The 11,824-nt window shown below is 46.2% G+C and overlaps 1 pseudogene; it reads right to left on the minus strand.

The window, feature by feature from the left end:
- Positions 1–1,718: 1,718 nt before the first annotated feature.
- LOC119235066 (small kinetochore-associated protein-like) lies at positions 1,719–5,547 on the minus strand (annotated as a pseudogene).
- Positions 5,548–11,824: the final 6,277 nt, after the last annotated feature.

Below are 11,824 nucleotides of genomic sequence, written 5' to 3' on the forward strand. Positions count from 1 at the left end.
GAAAAGATTACAAAGACATCTCCGATGAGCAGCGAGTGCAGAGAGGATGCTAGGAAATGTGATCACACACAGTGAAGACACAACCACTGAGGACAGGAGACTGAGTGGGACCAACACATGTGTGAGGAGGATGTAGAATGGCGGGAGCAGGAGCTTGTCACGCATCTTCTGGAAACATCAATGTGACCTTATTTGAGGGTGTCCCCATGTGCCGTCAGATAGGCAAATTAGAAATTAGGGACCCCAAATGGCAGGTGCTTGAAGAGAAGTGGGGCTTTTACGCCTGAGGGATTGTGTGAAATTAACCGCAACTCTGGAAAGAGTGTGCAGGTCACTGAAGAAGCGAAACCTGCATTTCCCCCTCCTCTGGTCCTGGGTCACATCTCTAGGGTCCCATGGGTGACTTTCCCCACTTCAGCTGACACAGAAGGAAGGGGTGCACTTATTCCAGAAGGGAAGAGGACTAGAGAGGGTGAGTGAAGTTCTCACGTTCACCTTTGGAGAACTGGAAAGAGCAGGACCTGGGAGGGCCAAGGTCAGAAATGACACTGTTCTGGGTGAACCAGAAAGAGCCTTGGCTGAGGAAGGGGAAATGCTGGCAAATGGCCAAGTCTGGGGCCCACAAATGGAGACAGCTTCTCCCTGACAGTTGCTCCCGCTGCCTGAGGGGGCACTGCTGCTCCGTGTCTGGGGCAGCTCAGCACATGGGCTCTGCTCCCACCTCTCTTTGGAGCTGGTCTCTAACCCCAGGAGAAAACAGTCCAGACTGATGGAACTAGAGTGGTCTTTTCATGATCTTTGTCCAGAATTTCCCTGACGATTGCTCAGGTCCTGGGGATGCAGTGCAGACAAGCTCTTCAATCTCCTGCTCATGCTTTAGTAGTTGATAATAAGATGAAGATGTAATAATCTGTCATCAGTGTGGATGCCACCTGAATCATGGAAGATTCCACCGCCCCTCTGTGATCTCGGTTCCTACACATCCCACAGCTGCTCTGGAGCTTGTCAGCACAGTGCTGGGAGGAAGAGATGTTTTTTTTCTTTATGAAAAGTGCACAGTTGACATTTGTACATTATCCAGGCCCAGGGACAACGTCTCACCTGAATGAAGAGACACAGCATGTGCAGCCCCACTCAGCGTTCTGAAGAGGCAATTCCTGGAGCGTCGGGAATGAGCCCACATGACAGTCACCCAAGATGACAGCGGGAAGGAGTCTTCACACTTTTGTACAATATCATCTGCAACACAAAACTTTTTTTTTTTTTTTTTTTTTTTTTTTTTTTTTTTTTTTTTTTTTTGATTAAAGCTCCAAGGTATGTTTCAGGTAGGTGTTACTGCCCTCTGTACCTTCGCCCATTTATTAAGCCATGTTAAGTTACTTCTGCTTCATAAATTTAGAATTGAGACGGCGAACCCAACCAGAATGGGACAGAACGTGTTCCAAGTTAGCAGGGGACAGCATGGCGCCTCAGTGAGGTCTCCTATGAGAACCCACGTGCCACTGTACAATTTAGGTTTTCTCACTGCACACCCCCGCATGTGATCCTTTGGCTCGTGTTTGTGGCTGGTTTCAATCTCCAGTTCCAATGGTGTGCCGCTTTGTTACCTCAGAGGTCGCTCCAAGCTTCCAGGTGCCCCTCTTGTAAGCCTTAGTTATCCGCATGTGAAGTTCAGGAGAGCTGACCAATCTGAAGACTGGAAATACTTGCTTAAGGAGGAACTGCCATCCCAGCATAAACTGTCCATCTAATGAAGAAACTACTGTCATTCTGGGGATGGTGAGTCCCAGAAGATCATGCCAAGAAGCAGATGTCCTAAGTGGCTTCCTCTGAGAGTTTACCCCCAAGAGGAGCCATCTAGCCACTTGCTTTTTATCACATTTCTAATAGCTGCTCCATTTCTTCAAGGGCTGTTGTAAAATCATTCACTTGACTGTTGCATAATGTCTGCTGTTCTAGGAACCGCACCCTCTCCCTTCTTTCACCTTCAACTTTACTTTTAAGGCCTGTAACTCCTCCATCTGCTTTCTGGCTGTTTCATTAAAAAGCTTCAGCTCATCTTGCAAAGTTTCTAACAGCAACATAGAGTCCACGTGATCCACGCTGGATTCTCGCTGTGATGCCAGGGTCTCACTGCCTAAAACTGGGTTGAGGCCTTTGCTCTCCAAAACTGCCAAACAGTTGTCCTGAAACTTCTCTAGCAGCTCCACCTTTTGGGTCAGGTCCTTCAGTTCTCCCTGAGTTTCAGTCAACTTCTGGTGCAACTGTTTGTTGACCGCCTCTAAGAGCTGGTTCTTATCCTTGAGATCTTCCTCTGATTTCTGCTTACTCAATGGTTTATAATTCTTTCTGAGGTTCTTCCTGATGGCATTATCTGCAGCTTTCACCTGCCCATTCTCTCGTCTGGTTTGGTGATTTTTGGAACGTCATTCTCTGAATCTCCTGAATGAAGAAGTCTGGAAACACTGGCTTCTTTGGACTTAACAGGTATCAGGCTCTTAGAAGTGGCTCGAGTTTGTGAGTCTGCGGGCAGGGCCCGCCGCACACTGGGGGGCTGCAGCGCGCACAGAGTCCTGCCCAGGCCGGCCATGGTGACGGGGCGCACGCCTGGGCCCCCGAGCGCCCGCCGCTCCAGACCGCCGCTCTCGCAGCTCCGGGTCAAACGCTGCTGGGAAGCAACCGCCGCCTCGCCAGCCGGATCTCTGCACACAAAACTTTTTATGGAATAAAATAAGGATTATAATTTATCTGGTGAGAAACTCGTTTTTGAGTAACACACATGTGACTTAAAATGCCTGTGCCTTTTTGTGTTTACATTGTGTTGCAGAGATGTAGTTCCAACACACATGTGCTATAGCAAGTGCTCATGTATATTCAATGTATTGTGGTGTCCACAGAAGTGTGCCAATTAACAATATTTCATTACTCAAAGACACCCCAGCCCTCATCTCTTGCTCATGCCACCCAGCACCCCAGTTCTAAAATAAATCTGTATTTTGCTGTATCTCTACATTTCTCTATTCAGAATTCTGAAATGAATGGAATCCTATACTATGTGGTCTTGTGAGTGACTCCTTCACTGCACAATGTGTTCTAGGTTCTTCCATGTAGTGGCATGTGGCAGGACTTCATTCCAGTTTATGGCTGAATATCAGACTACATTATGAACATATCAGTTCTGTTATCCTTTACCCAGGATGGGCATTTGATTGTCTGCACCACATGTAATAGGCATGATAGTGTTGTTGTGGGGAGTCACCCTTTCCTTTCCCATTCATGCAGGTGCACAGGATGCATGTCTTCTTAAGATGCTAAGTCTCCCGCCTGGGCTGAGTACTGGTCATTATAGCAAACCCTGTGGCCTTTAATCAGTGCAGTCATTCCAAGGGAGCCCCTTGAGACAGTTATCTTGGGGTTTCAGCTATTGCAGGTGTCTGCATTCCCCTTCCTGCAAGATCACAGTTGAGTGCTGGTAAAAAAAAAAAATTGCTGTGTGGTCTTGAACTCATGTGATAACCTCAGTGATGTGGGCTTGAACTTCAGTGGGCTTGAACCTCAGTGGGCTTGAACCTCAGTGGGCTTGAACCTCAGTGATGTGGGCTTGAACAGTGTGTGGGCTTCAACTCAGGTGATAACCTCAGTGATGTGGGTTACTACCTCTCTTTTGTGAACCCCAGTGTGTGCTTCTCTGTTATTAAAGCTCAAGGAAATTGACATGGTCACTCCAAAATCTCTGCTCTCAGGTGGCTGCAGTCACTTCTTCCAGAACCCTCTCTCTCTGGCATCACCAGCCCCAGGGATGAACCTGCTGCCATTTGCATCTCTCCCCTAAGGGTCTGTGCCTCCTCTCAGGAGACTGTCTCCAGGCCCAGGCAGCAAACCATCCTTTGGCACCTGAGACCTCTCTCCCCCTGCCTTCTCCTTCTGGGGTCACAGTGGAGAGCAATGTCCATGGTGTCCAGGTCTCTGTACTGTCCCACAGAACAATCTCCCATTTCCGTAGGAGTTATCAGCATAACTGTGAAGAGTCATCAATACTTTCTTGGGAACTGCGCACATTGTCACGCCCTCAAAATGAGTCTTCACATGATAACTGTGTCAGGAGAGGTGAACTGTGCTGAGGGATAGCAGGGGGAACAGGGTTCTGTGAGAATATTAAGTAAAGCAGCCCCCTCAGAATAACTTGTGAAAGGCCTGCATGTGGATGGGACTTTGAAACAGAACAGGGAGGATATTTTGTGTCAAAGAGGTGAGCTCTCCTGTCCTCCACACTGCTCAGCAGTCATCTTCCAAGGACAAGAGCTGCCTGTGACCTCCTCTTGCCCAGCCCCTGTCATAACTTTGACCAGGAGAATTGTGTCTAATTTGTACTTGTTCCCTCTGACCTGGACTTGGCTGTGGCAGCTCCCTCACTAACTGGTCACCATCTTACAGGACAGGCAATGACCTTCATCTGCCTCCCCTGTACATTCCTGTCATCACTTCTACAGTCTGTCTGTCTGCACACAAGGCTACTGTGTCACTTTATTCCAAAATATAACCCATAATCCCTGGGTGTGCGTGGATGCTGTGTTGTAGGAGGGTATAGACTTATATCCCTGCAGTGCTGTGACCCCTCCTCTACAATGGAAGGATGGAGGAGACCCCTTACTAGAAAGTTCCATTTTTTATCTTGTTTACGACAAAGTAACTGTAAATCCTCAGTCAGAACAACTGGGTAGGCTAGAATTCCCACCTCAGAGCCCATTATTCACCCTCCTACCCTCCCCTCACTGTACATCTTGTTTTCCTCCTTCCCTCATTCCAGGCCTCTTGGCACCTGCTGTCAGGACCCAGCTTCTGTATTCAGGTGTCTGCCCTCCCTCCGTCTATGCAGTGAACACTCAGATGCTCACTGTGCTGAAATCTGATTCACTGTCAAATGTGAGTCTGTCTGTGCACAGGGGTGGGGACCCTCGTCTGCTCCCCCTGTGGCTGCAATAACAGATGATGTGGGATGGGACAAGGGGACTAGTTGGATACTCTGAAATCTTCGCTGGGCTCTGCTTCTCAGGGTCCTTTCCTGATATTTTAGGATGAGGATCCTTTCCAATGAGGTCAAGGCCTTGGCTTTGGAGAACTGTCAGGAAGGGCAGGAGCATTTGTTCTAAGGTATAGCCTGTAATGTGTGCACTTTCCCTTAAAGTCCTGAACAATATGTTTGTCCTCAGGCTCCTGCTGCCGAAAATGTACAATGTGACTCACTGACACATGCTGAGACGCTGCACCTGGATCCCCTGAGAGGCCCCTGTGCCCCTGAGCACAGACACCCCTGACACGCTGCCCCTCCCAGTTGTGTGTAAAGAGGTAACTTTGACTGGACAGGCCATGGGCCTCAGGCCTGTCCATCCTGCTCCCAGCTGAGCACCCCACACAGCCCCTCCCCTGAAGCCTCCTCCCCTTCATATACACCTCAGATATCCCAGGGGCTGCTGGCTCCTCGGTGGCCAGTCCTCATACCTTCCCGTCTCGGTCTCCGTGTAGTGTGGAGCCAGTTGTTAGCACCATCCTGGGAAAATGGACTTTCCTAAAGACGTGAACTTGGAAACTCAGCTAAGATCTCTCTATGAAGGACAAGTCATCCTACTTCAGTAACATTTCCCGATGATCATCCAACACCTAGATCTATTCCAAAATGATTTTTCATGAGATTTACAGGAATGACCTTCTCTCGGAAAGGGATTCTATACCACCATAGAAGTAATTCACAAGAACACCTGTCATTCATTTCACTGATGCAGAATACAAGTGTTGGGTGCTGACACCATGTTGAAATGTGTCATTGCACTGAATGTCTTGTCATTGAGCAGGGATCAGCGTGGACATGTGTTACAACATTCCCTCATTGCTGGAGCCTCAGTACCCAGATATGCGTGGAGAGTGGAGCTGTCCTTCCCCACATGAGCGCTGCTTCATGGGACCCGCCACACCACCGGGCACCTGTGAGAGCAGCTGCAGGGACAGATGATCAGGGTTTTTCTCATTTAGAAGCTTCCACATTTTTCTGCTCTGTCTCGTGCTGCATAGCTGTCCTGAGGATTCTGTTCTCATGTTTGTTCCTGTGCAGATGAGTCTTTCTGGGTCTTCACTAGGGAGTCTCTCCCTAAACTCTTCCTTCCGGTGTGGGTAGAGCTGTGTTCCTCTTTTCCCTTTAGCTCTTGGTTTGCTAAATACCAAACTCTGTGTATTAATAGTTTTTACAAATTTGGCACCCATTTTGGCAGGAAGGATCACCCTGAGGCAGGACAGTTTCCTCTTTGCCAGATGCCAGTGGGTGGCTTGAATGAGCATGGGTGACCTGCTGGTACTTTTGTTGCAGCATCCTTTTAGCACTGGGGACATCCTCAATTGGAGGAGCTCTGTCCCCTCATATCGGCAGGCTCCTAAGAGGATGGCAAACTTGTTTGTTTCTATCTTTGTCTCCCACTGCCCTAACTGGGTAGATATACAGTCAGTGTTCCATACTTTACTAACTCTGGATGAGCAGAGAATGGTATTCAGAAAAGCCAGGGAGGAGGCTAACCATCTCTACCAATAGGATAGAGAATCCCCAGAGCCAGAGATGGTTGTCCCAGTTGTAGATCCTGGATTGGAACCCAACAATGGAGGAATGGCAATTGTAGAACTGTATTAAAAATGTTTACTGGTAGGACTACAGCAGGGAATCCCCAAACAAAAAAAAAAAAATAACAAAATATTACAACTTGAACAAGGAGCTAACGAGGACCCTCAGAGTTCCTTGAGAGAATTATTCAGACATACACCAATGAAACGGACATAAACCCAGATGCCCCAGAAAATGCTCGTCCGATCACTATGGCGTTCATTGCACATAGTGCCCCAGATTTAAGGAAAAAGCAAAGGTGGATGGCGTCACAGAGATGAGTCCATCCCAGGTAGTGGAGTTAGCATTTAGGGTTTATAATAAAAGAGAGAACAGGAGACCAAAACCTGCAATTGTTTTCATACAAAGAGAACACAGGACGGTTGTTCAGGGAAATAGTGACGGACTGAAACGTCAACCCAGGAGAAGTGAACCCATGAGAAGAGACCCTAGGGAGAAATCAATGCACTTATTGCATGGAAGAGGGACATTGGAAGCACAGTTGTCCCAGACTACAGGGAAGCGGCAGATGCAATAATTACAGAAGGCAGGATAGAAGACTGAGGACACCATGATATGATGATTTGCACAGGGGTTACAGGAGGGAATATAGACGAGTGCAGAGATCCAGGAATCAAGGAGAGAGGAAAGGAGACAAATGATAGCCCAGAGTAGAAGCTCAGATGATGATAGGGAATATGGACAGAGGAAATCAAGAGCCCAGCACAGAGGAAAGGAGACAAGTGATAGCACAGAGTAGAGCCTCAGGTGAAGATAGGAGGGAAAATAGACAGAAAGAATCTAGAGCCAAGTGCAGAGGAAAGGAGACACATCACAGTTCATGGAGAAGGTTCAGATGAAGAATAGGGGGCCCATGGGCTCCACTAGCTCAAAAAGCCCAGGTGGAATTGACCAAGTGATAAAGTCCCACTGGTCTTTTGAATCCACTGAGGACTTGAGATATTTATTTAAGAAACAGACAAAAACTTGAATGTTACTGACTTCTTTTCCAGTTATTGTTGCAGGATACCCAAAGACTCACTTTTCTGAAGAAACCCTGAGATGACTAACATGCTAACCAATCTTTTTCCTTCCAAAGTTTAGGAGACGTGAAATAACATCTAGGATCACGCATATGCTGGCAGTATTTTTTTACACAGTAAGGCTTTCAATCTTGATTTTGGTATTTCCTTTTAACTTTTTTTTTTTTTTTTAACTTCGAGGTTTTTTTTTTTTTTTTTTTTTTCCTTCCCTCTACTTGCTTTGGTTACTTTGGCCCATGAGTGAAACTGCAGTTGTGTAAGATATCCCACAGGTGATAAATGGTAACTAAAGAACTCTTTGTGTCTATATGTTGTATGTCTGTATGTCCTTTCCTTGTGTCCTTGTCTTGGCCTCCAGTGGTTGACAAGTTGGCATACATGGTGCCTGTAGACATTGGAAAAAAAGGAGTCTCCAGTTATGAGGAAAAACTAAAGGTTATGGTTTGATTGCCAACATTGTACTACTGAACTAAGCTGGTGCCTTCACAGAGATTGAATATTGTTGTTTCTGCTGTTTCTCTGATATTTATGGCAAAGCTTCCCAGAAATCTAAATTCAAGTACAAATTTGGTAGCCTGTCATTTGGCTGATGCAAGGAAATTTTGTGGAACCTCAGTAGAGCTCCTGAGACACTCCACAAAGTTTCTCCTTTCCCTCCTGGGAAAGGCATTAGGTGAATTTGTTCTATTTGGCTTACCCAGTAGAGTAAACTAGAAGGGAAGCACTGTCACTTGGGAAAACCGGGTAACACCTTGGACTGCTATGTATGTAAATTGTCAATGGTGATTGTCACCTGTAATATTGTATACTTCAATGGTTTATTATCTACAGAAATTGTTTCTGGAAATACAGGGATAAAAAGCCTCAACAGATTCCTATTGATGGAACTGTTGAGAGTAAAAATTTCCTACAAAGGACTGAATAGACCTGGAAATACAACTGATATTTACAAATTTTCCTTTGACATAATACTGGCAATTTTTTCTTTGCATTTCATTCTGTATCCACAAATATTTTCTTGTTTTGACTGACCAGGCCCTGCAGCAATGTTGAATTTTTTTTTTTTCAGCAGAGCTATCTTGTGTTCACAATTTCTCCGCCCTTGATACCAACGCAGCATAAAAATAGTGGTAGTAATTTTTTTCACTACTTATCTCAGAGTCTGTTTTTGTATAACTTCCATAAGGATTTTGTCTGCTTAAACTAAAAAAAACTATACATGAGTTTCATTGTGTGGCTTTGAGAGGAGTTCTTCCAGGAAGTTGCAACAGAGCTGAACCAAGAAGAGGAGAACCTGTTGCTTTGTTCTTAGGGTTCGAGAGACCTCCAAAGAAGGTGAGGAAGCTTGCCTCCATTGACAGGACTGGACAACCCAGAAAATGAAAAAGTCCTGGTACCTTCGAGAAGAGGAAAGGCAAGGTGGAGTCTGATGAGACCAACTTTGTCCTTGAATCATACATGGACCGGACGTCAATAGTTTGCTCTGATCCTCCATGGAGGATTCCTACAAAGCCAATTAAAATTGCTGTTTAGTAATTCTGCCCTGTGATTTTATGCAAAAATAAGTAATGTGGTTTAAAAGTACATTTAGTTTGCAAACTTTTGCTATGCTGTTCAAAAAATTGGGATCATGGTTGAGAGAATATTTTTACATAAGTTGAACAAATTTTAAGATTGTTTTTCCTGTGGTTTTGACATATTTGCTGTCTTATTTTGGCTAATGCCTCCAGAAAAAAAAATATATATATGTATATATATATATATATTTGGCTTGGACTAATGAACTGTTTTTCCAGGAATGGAGGACTTTCACTTTTCACAATGGAATACCTGGAGAGACTGGTTTTCTTTCATACTGGAACCCTGAAACATTTTCATCTGAGACTGGACCCCAGCATCCATATATTTGATCTTCATCACCATGGAAATGGTGGCAAAAATGAAAGGGGGGAATTGTTAGTGGGAAAGGATGTCCTGAGCTAATTTCATTCAGACTTTGTGGACTCCACCCCCACCCCACACCAAAGCCTTCAGGACATTGGGAAAGACAAATCCCATCACCACAAAAGGAAAGATTACTGGGACCTGATGGTGGAGTTAAGCAGCCAGGTTTGCTACAAAAACCAGACACGTGGTCCTTGGGGTCATGGGCTCTCTCATTTCTTGGCTTCAAGGCTCTTGGCTCACCGCCAGCTCTCAGAGTGCCATTTAGGATTCCAGGTCAGTGGAACGGGTAGGATGCATTTAAGACTTTATCTCCCACTTTTTCTCCCTGAGTTCTACATTTATTTCATCATTTCCCCTTCCCTTGTAAATAAACCTTTTATTAACCTTTTGTGTGTGCCTGCAGTGGAGTATTAAGTCCCTTTTAAGCACGTGGATGAGGGCCCACAGCCAGGCAACCCGTTTTATATCGGGGATGCCCTGTAACAGATCCATCCTGGCCCTCCCAGCATGCAGTTACAAATGACCAGTCTCTCAGATCAGCATGAACGAGTTGGACTTTCCCATACTTCTTGCAATTCTCCCCTTGTTTGAAAATTATCTTCTTGTGTTCCAAGGAATATGGCAGGCAAAAAAGCAAGCTGGTGCCCACTTGTCTCTGTGCCAACCCCCCTCCCCTTTGCAGACCCTTGCCCATCACCCCATTTTTTCCCTTTGTATGACTATCCCTGCACTCTGTCAAGCAGTTGTCTCTCAGACATGAGTCTGCTGCCTTCTCATTTGGTGATCAATTAAAACACTTTCCCTTTTCTCAAACTCTGTTTCCATTTATTGGCTGAGGGACACGAAGCTGTGTTCAGTATCAATCACCCCCACAGGCCTGAGGGAGGTCAGAGATGCTGTGTTGTCTAAGTGAGCTCAATGATGACCCATGTCCTCTCGGTCTTGTTGTCTGGGGAAAGGTCAGAACCACAGGGTTGAAGGAGAAGAGTAAAATTCTTAGGGTCCTGCAGTGAAATGGGGAGTAACTAAACCTGACCATGTGGAGAAGAGCCCTGGGGGAGGGAGGTTTTGACATCACTTCCCCTTTGTGTCACTGTGGCGTCAACTTATGGCCCTGTATTAAAGTCAGCACTACAGTGATATTCAGCCTCGTCCTCAGCCTGGATGTTGGAGATGGTCAAGTAGCGGTCAGCCCCTGAGCTGCAGCCTGAGAAGCTATCAGGAATCACCTCTCCTGAGACCTTGGCTAGGCTCTGCTCTCAGGTTCCTTTCCTGATATTTTAGGATGAGGATCCTTCCCAAGGAGGTCAAGGCCTTGGCTTTTGGAGAACTGTCAGGTAGGCACAGGAGCATTTGTTCTAAGGTATAGCCAGTGATGTGTCCAGTTCTCCTAATGTCCTGAACAATTATATTTGAGCATCCCTGCTGCTGGTCTCCCAGTGAGGCATTTTTGTCAGATCCTAGAAAGTCCTGTGGGCAGATGTGGAGCCATTTGATACACCAATAGCTGAAAATCTACCACATTAGAGACCCCAATGTGCCCCCTATTTGTCCTGATTAAGACTTCCTCACAGGTACCCTTATACCCACCTAGACTCCTGACTGGAGCCGCCTTGGTCCTCAGACTTACAGATCACCCTCCCCTGGGATCAAATGTTTCTGCTGAACCTCAATCCTGAAAAGTGGTAGGACACTCCCTGCATACAATTCCCTAGAACTCTGAGACTCCAGACTCTTCTCCTATTCAAGCTATGGCCACAGGCTGTGACCCTTGGGGACAATGCCATTGACATGCCCATGCAGGGGCCAGGAATGAGGGATCCCACTTAGAAAAAAACAAGATGGCCCTGAACTAGTACCACTGATACCATCCAATGGAAACTGAAGCAATAAACAGGAGAAAAACAACTCGGCTCCATGAGAAACAACTTTTGTTCCACCTAAACCTGCTACCTTCCGTGCCAACCCAGTTTTCCTGCCTAACCTCTCCTCACCCTATAAGAACGACCCTCCTCCTGACAATGGGCCCAACTTCACTGAGTCTGCTGCCTTCTCATTTGGTGATCTATTAAAACACTTTGCCTTTCCTCAAACTCTGTTTCCATTTAAGGCTGAGAGACACTAGGAGGTGTTCGGTGGCAATCACCCCACAGGACTGAGAGAGGCACAGATGCTGTATTGTCAAAGTGAC

Source organism: Talpa occidentalis, unplaced genomic scaffold (assembly GCF_014898055.3).
Source record: "Talpa occidentalis isolate TD23 unplaced genomic scaffold, MPIMG_talOcc4v2.1 talOcc4.886, whole genome shotgun sequence".
NCBI classification, from domain to species: Eukaryota; Metazoa; Chordata; class Mammalia; order Eulipotyphla; family Talpidae; genus Talpa; species Talpa occidentalis.